The sequence below is a fragment of the Candoia aspera genome, chromosome 15 (assembly GCF_035149785.1).
Source record: "Candoia aspera isolate rCanAsp1 chromosome 15, rCanAsp1.hap2, whole genome shotgun sequence".
Taxonomy (NCBI): domain Eukaryota; kingdom Metazoa; phylum Chordata; class Lepidosauria; order Squamata; family Boidae; genus Candoia; species Candoia aspera.
Genome location: NC_086167.1, coordinates 4,077,319 through 4,089,891, shown reverse-complemented (window position 1 = coordinate 4,089,891; position 12,573 = coordinate 4,077,319).

Sequence of the window (12,573 nt, the reverse complement as noted above, 5' to 3'; positions counted from 1 at the left end):
TAACATACAATTCATATTTGTCATAGTGATACCCAGATATTTTACGTTCTTCTCAATCTTAAAACCCATTTTATTCATCAGTTCTATTTGATCATCTATTTTCATATTTTTGTTAACATCTTCTTCTGTTTATTAATCTTAAAACCTGCTAATGCACCAAATTCTTTTACTTTGCCCATTAATATTTCAATTCCCTGTAAAGGATCTTCCAGAACCAATACCAAGTCATCTGCAAAAGCCCTTAACTTATACAACTCTTTTTAAAATTTTTACTTCCGCAATCCTCTTATGTTGTCTTCTATCTCTATTCAATATTTCAAGAAACATAACAAACAAGAGAGACAGTGGGCGTCCCTGTCTTGTTCCTTTTTGTATCTCACACGGTTTTGTTAGATCTCCATTAATTATTATTTGTCCCATTTGTAAGGTATAAATCGATTTCAACCATTTTGTAAAATTCTCTCCAAAATCCATATCTTCCAAAATCTTAAACAAAAAAGTCCAGTTCAAATTGTCAAAAGCCTTCTCTGCATCTAAAAAAATAAATGTGGCTTGTTTTTCATTATGTTGCTCCAAATATTCCAAACTATCCAAGACATTTCTAACATTGTCCTTAAATTGTCTTTTAGGTAAAAACCTAAATTATTTTCAGTCTGTCAGCTAAAATGGTTATGAACAACTTGTAATCATTATTTGACAATGATGTAGGCCTATGGTTTCTTGTTAAATCTCTTCTTTCTTTAGATATTAGTACTATGTTGGCCTCTTTCTAACTCTCTGGCATTTTTCCTCCCTGTAGGATAGAATTCATTGTGTTTTGTAAAGGTTGTAAAAGTTCATCCTCAAAACATTTATAATAAAAACCTGATAATCCATCTGGTCCAGGCACCTTGTCAGAGATTGCTGGAAAGCGTTTGGCCTGAGAGATCTGAAAAATCACACACTAGGCATTTCTATAAAAATAAATGTATTTACAGAAAGCTTCTTACATAAACATACTTACAAGCTTATGCATTCACACACGCTCTGAGAGGACTGGGAGGAGACGCTACAGAAAGGAAACTGAAGCTAGTAACAAGCCCAGGCAAATTCCTTCCAGGAAATTTCCTTATATGGTCATTCTTTTCACACCCAAAACTGAGAATACTTAAGTCTGACCTTCTCACCCTGTCAGAGTGATTTGTTACCATAGTAACTTAATGGCTTGCTCCTTGCAAAAAAAAAAACAAGGAAATGCCAACACTCCCCTTTGTTTTGCTAAGGAGTAAGACACAAACCAATTTTCTTTGTCAAATCTGTATGTCTTGGTGCAGCAAGAGGCTTGGTTCATGTCAGCCATCATATCTTTTGATTCACAATATTTTAACATTATTTCCCCTTTGGCTATCATGTCTTTGATATAGTGATATCTGATATCGATATGTTTTGTTCTATTCTTGCAAGCTTAAGATTTTGCCATTGCAATGCAAGCTTGATTATCCTCATAAACAGTTACAGGCTGGTTCACTTCCATGACTATGTCTTTTAACAACTGTTTAAACCATACAACCTCGTTACAGGTTTGTGCTAGAGAATAAAACTCTGCTTCTGCTGTGGACAGAGCAACAAGTGTTTGCTTTCTAGAATGCCAGCCTAAGCTTCACCCAGCAAATTGAATTAAAATCCCAGAAGTGGATTTCCTGACATCTGCTCCTCAGTCAGAATTGGCAAAAGCCTGCAATTTCTCGGTTCCACAGGCATTTAGCTTCAGGCAATAATTCTTTGTTCCTTGCAAATACCTCATTAACCTTTTCAATGCTGCTTTTCCAGTAGATGTAGGCTTTTCTACCTGTCTACTTAAAATGGTCACAGAATTTGAGATATCTGGGCGAGAATGATTTGCAATGTTCAGTAAACTTCCAATTGCAGATCTATATTTCTCTGCCTCAGTTAAATGAATTTCTCCTATTTCTTTCTGAAAATCTGGTATCCTAGGAGTAGAGACTGGCTTACAGTCTTGCATGTTAAACTCCTCTAGGAGCTTCTGAATTTTACTGTGTTGGCTTAACAGAAAGCTACCATCCTTCTCCCTTTGTATTTCCAAGCCTAGGTAATTTGTTACTGTTCCAAGGCTTTTTAATGTGAAATGGCTTTTCATGCAGGCTTCAAAATCAAGCCTTTGTTTTTCTGTTGACGTGAACAGCAGTAAATCAGCATAAATGCACAGATACATACAGCCTTGTTTCTCTTTCTTCACATGTACACATGGATCTGCTTTTCCTTTTTCAAAACCAAAATTCTGCAGTTTTTCATCTAATTTTTGGTTCCAGGATATAGCAGCCTCTTTTAATCCATAGATTGATTTCTGCAGTTCACAGACCTTTTTCATATCCAGGGGGTTGCTGCATGTATAATTTGTGGTCTAAATGGCCATAGAGAAATGCAGTTTGAATGTCATAGTGATGAACTGACATTCCTTTGAGTGCAGCAATTTTTAACAGTAATCTAATTGATTCACCTTTAGTAACTGGTGCAAAAGTCTTGTCAAAGTCTAATCTTTCCTTTGAGTGAACTCTTTTGCAACCAACCTTGCTTTATATTTTTGGATTTTTTCATCAGCATCCCCTTTCAGTTTGAAAACCCACCTGCAACCTAGACAGTGTTCATTGGGAGGTAGATTTACCAGTTTCCATGTTTTATTTTCTTTCAAGGATGCTAATTCCTGTTGCATGGTAGAATGCCAATTTTGTGCAATCTCAGGTGGTAAAGCATTCACTTGCTCTAAGGATTCAGGTTCAGTAAAGATGTGGAAAGCCTTTACTGTTTCAGCCTGAAAACGTGATGGAGGAATGCCTTCATTACTCCTCTGAGATCTGCAAGGTAATGCAGGGCTTAAGTTTTGACTCCTATCACTTTCCTGAAAAGCATCTGTCTCATCAGACAGATCTTCAGTTTGCTTTTCTGGTTTAATGTCCTCATCAGGCAAAAGATCACTATCAACAAGTCCTTGCTGTTCTCTTGTAGTTAAATCAATGGGAGAGCTAGAATTTAATCTCCCCGTTTTGCTCAGTAAAAGAAGTGCTTTTGCTAATTATTAATTTCTCTCCCACTATGTGTCATGAGTGCCGTTGAGCTGAAGTCATCAGCGCAATGGCACACATGACAATAGCAAGGAAACAGGGGAAGGGGCTCAAGATAAGTAGCCATCAACCCATAACGACTAACGGTCAAGAAACAATAGCTAAACGGATCACGGAACACACCCAAGCCATCAGCGCTAATACAACGGAGATCGCCCAGCTGAAAGCAATCACCGGAGGAATAGAGAAACCGATGATGGGCGATCCCGGAACGCCAGCGGGGCCTCGCAACCCCTCACCCACCGGCAGGGCAACGTATTGGACAAAGGGGGGTGATGTGACCGCGAGTGAGGGGGCGCTGACCGGCACGGGGTATTTAAACCCCGCACCGGCGTGCTCCTGTCACTCTCAGCTTTTTTCCCGATGCTGTACCTACGCTATGAATAAACCAGAGCCTGTTCCACCGAGTCAGTGTCTGAGCATTATTCAGGGGTAGGCAGCGCACGACATAAAGCTGAGAGTCATAAACTCAGCCTCGCCGAGCCCCACCGGACGACAACGAGCCGCGGGAGGAATAGACGGCGAGAAGACCAGAAAGATGAAGCCGGAGCGACGCGGAAAAGGAGGGCGAGCCGCACGGCAAGAAACAGAGGAGGACCAACTGAGGCCAGAGGCGCCGCGGACTCCCGGAGCCATGGACGCCCACCCGACCCGAGCCTCAGCTCCAACCCCAAGGGGAGATGGCGACGGAGGCAACCCGACCGCGGGAGGGAGCAACATACCTTCCGAAACCAGCGGAGGACCCCGCGCCCCACATCGCACCCCAGCAACGGGCGTGGAGCGACAGCCCAACGGCGGTCAGCACGGAGGAGGACGACGGAAACACCCAGCAGACGGCGGAGGAAGCAGACCAACGGCAGAGGGAGGCTGAACCCCGTCGGCAACCCACCCCCGCCGACACACCGACGGAACCGGCCCCAGCAGCGGCGCGGACCGTGGACGAGGAAGCACGAGCTGAACTCGCGGCCATGCGGGCCCAACTGGAGGAACTCCGGACCATGCTTCAGTTGCTCATGCCCCCCGCGCCGCCCAACAACGTCCCCGCACAGGCCCACACCCCGAGCGAAGCACCGAACCCCCACGGGCCAGCTGAAGGTCAGCAGACGGCCCAGGCGGACGACACCACAGGCCGGGAAGCGAGAGGAAGGGCCGCGCAAAGCGCCCAGGCCCCAAAGGACTTCCCCATCTTCTTCGATGGGAACCCCACAAAACTGTTGTTTTTTATAACGAACGCCAGGGAGTTCATGGGGAGGCATGGACACTCCTACGACTCCGAAGCGGACAAGATCGCCGCCGTGGCGATCAAATTACAAGACAGGGCGGCGGACTGGTACGTCCAACTGTACGAGTCCAGCTCCCCCGCCCTCGCCAACTTCCCCGCCTTCATCAATGAGATGAAAAACTACTTCGAAGACCCCCTAGCCAAAGTGAGGGCGAAAAGGGCACTCCAAAGACTTAAACAGGGCACACGCACTGTCCCAGACTACGCCCTGGAGTTCAAAGCCCTCGCGGGGAAGGTCAGCGACTGGTCCGAGACCACCCTGCTGGAAATGTTCAAAAGGGGGCTCAACCGCGACGTACTCCAATGGGCCCTCTACCGCGACGACCCAGAAACGCTGCACGGGTGGATCCACCTCGTGGGGAAAGCCGAACACGCGCACCGCACCTTCCTCATGACAACCACGGAAGACACAAACTATACCTGCAAAAAGGTACCCGCACCACACGTGGGGACGGCCGGCCCCATATACCCAAAGAAGAAATTCAATCGGGAGCCCTGCAGGAAGTGTGGCAAACTAGGGCACAAGACGGCGGATTGCTTCGCCAACCGACCGCCGACCAGTGCGCCTAAACCCACCCCGAAAATTAGCCCCAAACCACCTAACCCGGGGCCGCCCCCTCACCGCCGAATGACCGTGGCCACAGCGACACCAGAGGAAGGCTGGGACGCCTACTGGGGGGAAGAGGACAACGTAGACCCCGACCAGCCGGCGGGAAAAGCTCCCCGCCTGCCCTGAAACGCGCTGCGAGGCAGGCGGTGGGACAGCAGCGCGGACCACCTTGACGGAACGGCGAAAGCTCCGTAATAATGGCGGCAATTAAACTCTCTACCGGCAACGGAGCCACCACGGCCGCGGCACTAGTGGACTCGGGGTGTTCAAAAAACCTCATCCACCCCGACCTAGTCGCCAAACTCGACCTCCGCTGCTTCCCCCTCCCCACGCCGCTGGCATTCCACCAGCTGGACGGCTCTACAGTGGGAGGGAAACCAGCTATGCTGCAAACCGAGCCGGTCACCCTGCAAATGGGCACTCACACCGAACGCACATCGTTCGTCGTCACTCACATCGGACGGCCCATCGCAGTCCTGGGGATGCCATGGCTCGCGACAAACAACCCGCGCATCAACTGGGAGACCCGCACCTTCACATTCGGCGACGGCGAGTATCGGGCACCAGTTCCAGCGGGCAGAACCAACCCCACTGTGGGACGAGCGGAGGCGACTACACAGGACAACGCCGCTACCATAGCAGACCTACCGGAACAATACGCCGACTTCTCCGAGGTCTTCGGAGAGGCGGAAGCTGACCAACTACCCCCCCACCGCAAGACGGATTGCCGGATCGACCTGCTGCCCGACGTCCCCTTACCTAGACCAAAGATCTACTCGATGACCCCGAAGGAGATGGCAACCCTCCGAGAGTTCATCAATAAAAACCTAGACAGGGGATTCATAGAGCCAGCATGCTCACCGGTCGGAGCCCCCGTCTTATTCCGGGAGAAGAAAGACGGCACCCTACGGCTCTGCACCGACTACCGGGGCCTAAACGCGGCTTCCCTGTCCAACAAATACCCCTTACCCCTGGTGAAGGACATGCTCGCCCACCTGTCCACGGGCAAAGTCTTTTCCAAATTGGACCTTCGCGAGGTGTACTATCGCATCCAAATCAGGGAGGGGGACGAATGGAAGACTGCGTTCAACTGCCCCCTAGGCGCCTTCCAGTACAAAGTGCTGCCGTTCGGACTCGCGGGGGCCCCTGGGGTGTTTATGCAGCTCATCAATGAGGTACTGCATGAACACCTGTTCAAAGGGGTCCTTGTCTACATCGACGACGTCCTTATCTACACAAAAACGCACGAGGAACATGTGACCCTAGTCAGGCAAGTCCTCGACAAGCTCAGAAGGGCGCAACTCTACGCCAAGCCTACAAAGTGCGAATTTCATAAAGCGCGCCTAGACTACCTGGGGTACCGAATCTCCGGGGACGGCATTGAAATGGACCCCGCAAAAGTCGAGGCGGTGCTAAACTGGGAGCGCCCCCGCAACAGACGCCAACTCCAGAGCTTCCTCGGCTTCGCGAATTTTTACAGGTCATTCGCCCGGGGGTTCGCAGAGATAGCCCTCCCCCTAACGGACCTCCTCAAAACCAAAGGGGTGGGGGACACCCGACGCGCCAAGAACCCGGGCACAGTGTTGAATTGGACTCCCGCGTGCCAGACCGCATTCAACAAGCTGAAAGCGCTGTTCACCACGGAGCCAATCCTCGCGCACCCGGACCCAGAACGGCCGTTCGTGGTCCAAGCCGACGCCTCAGACTTCTCCCTGGGGGCCATCCTACTCCAAAAGGACCCCACGGGACTCCTGAAACCATGCGCCTACCTGTCAAGGAAGTTTTCCGAGACAGAAAGGCGATGGCACGTCTGGGAGAAAGAAGCCTTCGCGGTAAAATCGGCGCTAGAAACATGGCGACACCTACTCGAGGGAGCCACCCAACCATTCGAGGTCTGGACCAACCACCGGAACCTCGAGGCCCTACGAACGCCCAGACGCCTTAGCCCAAAACAGGTCCGATGGGCCCAATTCTTCAGCCGCTTTAATTTCCAGCTGAAGTTCTTGCCGGGCAAAAAGAACTTCCTGGCCGACGCCCTCTCCCGACTGCCCCAAGACGAAGAGCCCACCCCAGACACCATTGGGACGGTCCTATCCGCCTCGCAACTGGGGATGGCCGTGACCACCCGAAGCGGCGCCCGGAGACAGCTCGACTCTACGGCGCAACCGACGGCGGGACAACCTGCGACCAGACGAAGCCAACCGCAACTACCAGGGGGAATACGCACGGACATCACCGCCGCCCTCAAAACCGACCCCTGGTTCCTGGCAAACCCCGACAAGGTAACAATGGCACAGGACCTGGCATGGGGGGAAGGCAGAATCTATGTCCCGGACTCGCAACGCCAAGCGATCTTGCATAGGTCACACGACGCCAAGCAAGCGGGACACTTTGGGTTCCTCAAGACCCTACACCTAACACGGCGTCAATTCTGGTGGCCCGCACTCAGGCGAGACGTGAAAGCATACGTAGCGTCCTGCCCAACGTGCGCTAGGGCCAAACGGGCACCAGGCAAACCCGCGGGGCTATTACAACGGGTGGCAGAACCCTCCCGCCCATGGGAGGAAATCTCTATGGATTTTATAGTGGACCTCCCACCCAGCCAGAAGAAAACGGCCATTTGGGTGGTGAAGGATTACTTCTCAAAACAGGCCCACTTCATCCCCTGCACGTCGGTCCCGTCCGCACAACAACTAGCCAAACTCTTCCTCATCCACGTGTACAGGCTACACGGATGTCCCGCACGTGTGGTGACCGACAGGGGCACACAGTTCACCTCTAAATTCTGGCGGGCCTTCCTAAAGCTGACGGGGACCCAACAGGCCCTATCCACTGCCTGGCACCCCCAGACGGACGGAGCCACAGAGGTCCTCAATGCCACCCTAGAGCAATTCATACGCTCATATACCAACTATCACCAAGACGACTGGGCCGAACTGCTCCCGTTCGCCGAAGTCGCATACAACAACGCCGTCCACACGAGCACGGGGAAAACTCCGTTCGAGGTAGTCTCGGGGTGCGACTTTGTCCCCATACCGGAGCTACCTCAACCCCCGGAACCCCAGGTGGACGCTAGCGATTGGGGATGGAAGATCGCGGAATCATGGCCAATAATCACGGCGGCGCTGAAGAATGCACAGGCAGCCTACAAAGAGCAGGCCGACAAGCACCGGCGCCAACAACCGACGTTCCAGGCGGGGGATATGGTCTACCTATCCACCAAATTCCTAAAGTCCCCCCAACCCTCGAAAAAACTGGGGCCTAAGTACATCGGGCTGTTCCGAGTCACGCAAATAGTGAACCCGGTGGCAATACGCTTGGACCTGCCACACAACCTATGGAGACTCCACCCGGTGTTCCACACCAGCCTCCTGAAACTGGCAACCACCTCTCGATGGCACCCAAGCACGCCACAGCCCTCACCGGTGATGATCGACGGGCAACATCACTTCGACGTAAGGGACATACTCGACTCCCGCAAGCAACGAGGAACCCTACACTATTTGGTCAGGTGGAAACACTTCCCCCACCCGGAATGGGTGGCGGCGCACAACGTTAACGCGCCTGGCCTGACCCGGGCTTTTCACCGGGCATACCCCGACAAGCCAAAACCAAGGTTAGCAAGCCGTCCCCTGCAAAACCCCTCCCCCGCGGGCCCCCCCGCCTACCGTGCCCCAAGGGAAAGGGCCCCCCCAAGCCCGCGACTTGGGTGGACCTCCCCCCCCCGGGACTCACTCCCCCCGCCCCGGGCCCACGAGGCAGTAACAAGCGTTCGCCAGCACCCTCCCCCCGCCCCGGGCCCACGGGGGAGTGGCAAGCAAGTCAACAGGGCAACCTGGGGGCAATGCCCAGGAGCACAAATAACAAAGGCGACGCACTTTAAATAAAAAAGAAGGGCCCTACCTGGAGCTGATAAGCACCCGACCAGCCACGCCTCTCTCCTCTCCGAACTGAGCCTAACAAACAGGGTGTGGCCGGAGCATGCGCACGCCAGGGCGTGACCTGGGCATGCGTACTAGGACACACCCTGGGAAGGCACGTGGTAGAAGGAGGAGCAAAGGGAGGGGCGAAAACTACTCCGGCGGGAATTTCAAAAAAAAAAAAAAAAAAAGTGCCGTTTGACAGCTCCACCGAAAAAAAAAAAAAAAACAAAACCAGAAAACCGGGGGGGAGCACTATTCGGACAGGGGGCAGTATGTCATGAGTGCCGTTGAGCTGAAGTCATCAGCGCAATGGCACACATGACAATAGCAAGGAAACAGGGGAAGGGGCTCAAGATAAGTAGCCATCAACTCACAAAGACTGAAGGACAAGAAACAATGGCTAAACGGATCGCGCGGCACACCCAAGCTGTTAGCGCTAACGCAACGGAGATCGCCCAGCTGACAGCAATCACCGGAGGAATAGAGAAACCGATGATGGGCGATCCCGGAACGCCAGCGGGGCCTCGCAACCCCTCACCTACCGGCAAGACAGCATGTTGGACAAAGGGGGGTGACGTGACCGCGAGTGAGGGGGCGCTGACCGGCGCGGGGTATTTAAACCCCGCACCGGCGCGCTCCTGTCACTCTCAGCTTTTTTCCCGATGCTGTACCTTTGTTGTTTATTCGTTTAGTCGCTTCCGACTCTTCGTGACTTCATGGACCAGCCCACGCCAGAGCTTCCTGTCGGTCGTCAACATCCCCAGCTCCCCCAAGGACGAGTCCGTCACCTCTAGAATATCATCCATCCATCTTGCCCTTGGTCGGCCCCTCTTCCTTTTGCCTTCCACTCTCCCTAGCATCAGCATCTTCTCCAGGGTGTCCTGTCTTCTCATTATGTGGCCAAAGTATTTCAGTTTTGCCTTTAATATCATTCCCTCAAGTGAGCAGTCTGGCTTTATTTCCTGGAGGATGGACTGGTTTGATCTTCTTGCAGTCCAAGGCACTCTCAGAATTTTCCTCCAACACCACAGTTCAAAAGCATCGATCTTCCTTCGCTCAGCCTTCCTTATGGTCCAGCTCTCGCAGCCATATGTTACTACAGGGAACACCATTGCTTTAACTATGCGGGCCTTTGTTGTCAGTGTGATGTCTCTGCTCTTAACTATTTTATCGAGATTTGTCATTGCTCTTCTTCCAAGGATTAAGCGTCTTCTGATTTCCTGACTGCAGTCAGCATCTACAGTAATCTTTGCACCTAGGAATACAAAGTCTTTCACTGCTTCTACATTTTCTCCCTCTATTTGCCAGTTATCAATCAAGCTGGTTGCCATAATCTTGGTTTTTTTGAGGTTTAGCTGCAAACCAGCTTTTGCACTTTCTTCTTTCACCTTCATCATAAGGCTCCTCAGTTCCTCTTCACTTTCAGCCATCAAGGTGGTATCATCTGCATATCTGAGATTGTTAATGTTGCTGTACCTACGCTATGAATAAACCAGAGCCTGTTCCACCGAGTCAGTGTCTGAGCATTATTCAGGGGTAGGCAGCGCACGACACTATGAACCTGTAGCTCCTTTGGCTTTGTTCATAGCTAACAAAGATGGCTTTCTTTGTTGTGGGGCCTCCTTTCCTTCTCTGTTGTTTTGGAATATGAACCCAAGCAGTGCTACCAAACACTCTCAGATGGTTTACCTTTGGTTTCACACCATAAAACAAATGGAATGGAGTGTCCTGAATCACAGCGTTATATAATCTGTTTTGTACATAAGAGGCAGTAGATATTGCCTCTCCCCAATACTTAAATGATAAATGTGAATCTTTAAGCATGCATTCCATTGCATTTTGCAAGGTTCTGCCCTTTCTTTCAGCAACACCATTTTGCTGAGGGGTGTAAGGGTTAGAAAGAACTTGTTCTGTCCCCCTTTCCACTAGGAACCTTTTGAATTTGTGAGAAAGGTACTCTCCTCCTCTGTCACATTGGAGTGCAGATACAGGCCTAGGGAATTTTCTATTTGCCCATGTCACAAAACCTTTACATTTCTCAAATGCCTCATCTTTGTGTTTTAAGTTGTAGATAAATGTGTATCTTGAGAAATCATCAACGATGGTCATTGCATACCTTGCTTGTCCAAGACTTGGAGCAAAAGGACCAATAATGTCAGAGTGTACAATTTCCAAAGGTCTAGTTGTAACTCTGTCACTGTGCTTACTCACAGGAGCTTTTAGTGTTTTGCATTCTTTGCAAACTACACAGTCTAAGTATTTGTCACAGAGTTTTATCTTTAGGTCAGCACACAGCTGTGGCATTTGTGCTATATACTTGAAATTAGCATGACCAAATCTCCTATGCATCAGGTGTACACATTGATCATGATATGGAGTGTTGCCAACTGCAGCTTTGCAGCTTGGCTTCCTTGCGTTTTGCACAATGTACAAGGAGTCTTTTAACATACCAGTAGCACACAATTTCCCATTTTTACATATCTCACAACCAATTTTCTTAAATGTGTGATATATCCTGTTGCAGCCAATTGTGCCACAGATAAAAGATTTGACTGTAAATTTGGCACATACAGCACACCTTTCACAGTTTCTCCCAAGCAGGATAAATACAAGTCACCTTGTCCCATAATTTTGGTAACAGACCCCTCAGCCAAAGATACACTTTGTCTTTCAGTTTTAGACACAAAAGAGCTTTTACAATTACATAAATGACAATTGGCCCCAGAATCTAACACCCATACATCAGTAACCTGTGTAATTTGGGTTGTCTGAAGAGCCTTCTTCTGTGTTGCCCTTGTGTTCTTCTTTGTCTTTCTACTCTTGGGTCTCAAGGCACAGTCTTTCTGCAAATGTCCAGCTGAATCACAATTGAAGCATTGCTGGCTGGCTAGTGCTATTGCCTCAGCTTTGTTCTCCTTCCTTTCCCTTGCTTTCTGGTGCTGCAGCTTTCCAGAAGAGATGTGGGGGGAGATCTTTCCTCCCTCTTCTCCCATTCAGCGAGTAAGCGCTGTGTTACATACGATGGGGTGAGGTCCATTTCAGGCATAGCCTCTAGGGTACAAATCAGCGTGTCCCACGTTTCATTCAATGAGGACAGGAGGATATATGATTTTGTGAGAGGTGCAAATTCCATACCTCTCTTATGCAACTCAACAAACAGCTGCTGAATATGATGCAGGTGCTCAGGAAGGCTATCTCCTTCTGCAAGGTAGGCTTTATACAGCTTTTTTGTCAGGGTAAGTTTACTCCCTGCTGTTGCCTTTACATACAAGTCTCTCAAAGCATCCCACAGCTGCTTTGCAGACTGCATGCCTCTCACGTACACTAGCTGATTGTTCTCAACTCCCCGGATAATGGTGGCTCTAGCCCGCTCATCCTGTCTAAGCCATTCAGCACTGGGATTTTGGGGGGTTTCCTCACCAATTTGCAGCCAAAGATTCTCTCTGCGAAGATACATTTCCATCTTCAGGGCCCAATTCAAATAGTTGGTCTCTGATAGGCACTCCAGAGGCATCGCTGAGGGCTGGGAGGTAGCCATGGCTTCTTCCTTCTTTTGCAAGTCACCTCAGCTGGCTTCTTTGTCCTGCAGACCGGCAGTAGCTGGAAACACTCCAGGCGGCTCCAAGGAAAATCTTCACA